Raw genomic sequence first — 4201 nt, forward strand, 5'->3', positions numbered from 1 at the left:
CATAGCCATACATTCCTAGAATGTCGAGTCTTTTTGAATTAGTAGCCATTGTATTTCTTTGAAGTGATTTTCAAATGTTGATATAGGACATTTTAATTTCCGAACTCTTAGAAGGGAAACACCTAATTCTTGTATTCATAAATGATCTACATACATCAATTAACAACTATGAGTTTATGACAGTCACATAGATAATAAAAAGAAATAGGTATAAATTATTTAAATATAAAATAACATTTAAAAACATCATAAGATAATATAAGAACATATCTTCAGGATCTCAATAAGTATTTCTGTTATAGTATAAAAATAGCAAAAAAATCTAAGGGGAAAGATTAATAAATTTTACTAGTAAGCTTTTATTTATATAATTTATTAAAATAAAATTTAATAATATGATCAAAAAAGTAAAAAGCCACAAACTGGGGCAAAGTATTTGTAAAATAACTGGCAAAGGTTTGCTTTAAACATATGTAAGGAAAAGGAAACAACTCAACTGAATAATTTTGAAAAGAAATGAACAGATATTTCACAGACAAAATATAAAGGGTCAGAAAACATGTTGAAATGAAATTCAACCTCGTTAGTAACCAGATTGATACAAGTTAAAACCACAATGAAATGCTATTTAATATTCTTTGGATTGGCAAAAATTAAGAAGACCAAAAATGCCAAATGTTGGCATGGATATAAAGCAATTAGAACTTTTCTATATTATGGTGAGATTGTAAATTGTCCTAACATTATAGAAAACAACTCAGCATCATCTAATAAAAATGAACCTTTGCATACATTGGGACCCAATAATTCTTCCTGTAAATATGCACCCTAGAGAAACTTTGCCCAGGTCTAACAGAAGAAATGTATAAGCATATTATGCAGCAGTATTTATTATAGCAAAATAAAAAAAAACTGGAAATAATTCAAAAGCCCATCAAAAGTAGAATGGATAAAGAAATTGTAGAATGCTCATAGAATGGAACATTCCAGCATTAAAATGAATTCCTGCTATATACAATAATATAATATTGACCAAACAAAGCAAGTCATGATAGAATACAATCTGATTCAATTTATGTACATATAGTTTAAAACGTAGGAAAAAAATATTTGTGTGTGTGTCAAAACAACAAAGCAAAGAAAGTAAAAGATAAGAAAATATTCAGGATACAAGTTACCGTAAGAGATGATATAATGGAGGCATTCAAAAGGCTTCACAGATGTTGGTGATTTTTGTGTCTTATGCTATCTGTGGTTGCATAGAAATTTATTTTATTATAATATGATATACATATATTCCACATGTATTTTATAAGTACATAATATTTCATAATATGTTTTCAAAACACAATATATATGTTAATTAGCAGTGGAGTTGATCAAATGGAGCATAAAAAAGAGAAGTCTGAGAGATAAATCAAATCCCAATCCAAGGAATGAGTAATGAGAACAGATGATATAAATATTTAGTTTCTCAAGTGGGTATTATGAAGTTGGAGGTGACTCCCTAAGTCTATTTGATATAGGTTTCATTCAACTTTTTCATATTTCAATGATTCGGTCAGATACCATTATCCTAATGTCATGTTTATCATGAAACTTTCCCAGGAGTGTGCACCCAAGCTTAGATACTGTCAAGGCCTAAATGAGTCATTGGTAGTCCAGCAGCTATGTTTTCTTTCTGGTTTATGTCACACTCTTAGTTATTATAGAGTTAATATGCTACATGCTTGACTAGTAACACTTGGGAAACTAAGAAGTTTAATTTTGTAAGCCTGCAAAGATAAGAACCAGAATTGAAACTGTGAGGAATATATTGGTGAATGCCATATTTGGAAAATTCTTGGGTATCAGTAAGCTAACCTTCCCAGATGATACCCTGACCTAGAGCCCCACTTCTATAATACAGGTTGGCCATAAAGTTTGTGTGCAATTTAAAGTGAATTTTGTGGCTGCCCTGTATTTATTTTTAGATAAATCATTAAGTCCCTACAGGGCAGAAACCATGTCTTAGGTTACTTTGCCTCATCTTCAAAGAAAGGCACAAGACTTTACTTATAGTAAATGCTTAATTAACACTTGTTGACTGGTTGGTAGGACTGTTTGGTACACATGCACTAACCTGTTAACATCTATGTGATGCTTCACAATGACAAAATTATGCCATCATTGTCTATAATGAATGTAACTCCATTTCAACTACCAAATGCTAGCTTAACTGCAGTTATAAAGCTGTTGTTATTGTTCAAGTTCAAATAATTCACTATTTCCAAAATCAGCTTCTTTTCAGCATTCTGTGATTCCAAGGCAATCCAGAAGAGGCAGTTTATGGGGGAGAAGTACATATAAATAAAGTCAGTAGCAAAAGCCTAAAATCTGTGAACTCCCAAAAGAAATTTATAGCAAGGGTATCATGATAATGAAAGGTGATGTCAATTCAAGGCAGTTTTCATGTCAGTGGCAGGACCGAATGAGAGTTTAAGACAAGTGATACTGCAACAATCAATCTTATTGTTATTCATTATGTTCATCTTCAGAATTATAGCAAAGAAGGAATCTTTCTAATACATTCAAGTGGGATTACATTTGATTCATCCTCCAAATTATTGTTTGCCCTCTTAATTTTTATGAAAAGAAATGCTGTGTTTCTCACATTAGCTGAGAGAGAAGCAATCACTTGCAATGAATCATCACTAGAAATAGAAATTGTTTTAAGCGTTGGACACATTTGTGGTCTGTAAACATTGAAAACTAATAAGCAGAAGCTTTCCAGTCCTAAAATGATTTTTCTGACTTCCAAGTAATCTAATACAGAAATGCTCTGGACAGGCATCCAATTGTCTACATGGACCCTGGAAGAGCAGTGATTTCACATTTAGGCTTCATGGCCTTGAAGCTTGCTTTTTTGCATGCTGGGCATCTCTACATATTCTGCAAAATGAAAGGGAGAGAAGCAAACTGGATTTTTGAAAATAAGAGAATAAATTCATAGTGACATTAACTCTTTAGGCATTCTTCTGTGGACAATGCTGGCCATTGAAAACAGCTTTAAATTCATCAGTACTAATGCTGTAGAAACCTGTACAAATCAACATGCAGAAACTATGCTTTGTTTTTCACTTTCCTTTTGTCACTCCTATCCTCCCAGCAATTTATCTAATCAAACAGAGTGGGCCCTGTACATGTAGTATGCCTTCCATTTCCAACACAACCATTGCAAAGAAAAAAAGGACATACAGGCCATTGAGTGATCATGAAAGTCAAGAGCCATCGTGGTAGCTCAGAGATTCAGTGGTCTTATTCAGTGGTAACTCAGAGGCTTCAATTTGAGAGAGACTATCTATCTCATCCTTGAGATATTTGTGATGGTTAATTCTGGAATATCTAGAGAACTGATAAGGCATTATTTCTGAGTATGTCTATGACAGTGTTTCCAGAGATTGGCATGTGAGTTGGTAGACTGAGTGGAGAAAATCTGCTCTCAGTGTAGGCAAGCACCACCCAATCTGCTGGGGCCCTAGACAGAACAAAAAGACAAAGGAAAGGTGAATGTGTCTTTCTCTCTCTTCTGGAAGTAGGACACTCTTCTTCTGCCACTGAACATTGAAACTCCAGACTATATGGCCTTTATACTCTAGGATTTGCATCAGTAGTACTCTGTTCTCCCACCCTTGATTTCAGCTTGAAAGTTACACTATCTACTTCCTTGGTTCTGAGGCTTTTGAACTTGCACTGAGCCATGCCACTGGCATCCCAGGGTCTCTAGCTTGCAGATGGGCTATTGAGCAACTTCTTAGCCCCCATAATTGCATGAGCCAATCCCCTAATCAATTCCTGCTCATATTATCTATACAGGGATACCTCAGAGATATTGCAGATTTGGTTCAAGCCCACTATAATAAAGCAAATATTGCAATAAAGTGAATATTATAATAAAGAAAGTCACACAAATCTTTTGGTTTCTCAGTACATATAAAAGTTATGTATACTCTATACTGTAGCCTATTAAGCATGCAATAGAATTATGTCTAAAAAATTGTACATACCTTAATTAAAATGATCAGCTTAGCCATAAATGAGTTGTAAGCTTTTTGCTCTTAGAGAATCTTGCCTTGGTGTGGATGGCTGCTGACTGGTCAGCTAAAGACTAAGAGTGAAACTGTGGCAATTTCTTAAAATAAGACAAAAATGAAGTTTGTCT

Source organism: Otolemur garnettii, unplaced genomic scaffold, assembly GCF_000181295.1.
Source record: "Otolemur garnettii isolate 467f Iridium unplaced genomic scaffold, OtoGar3 scaffold00051, whole genome shotgun sequence".
In the NCBI taxonomy this organism is placed as follows: Eukaryota; Metazoa; Chordata; class Mammalia; order Primates; family Galagidae; genus Otolemur; species Otolemur garnettii.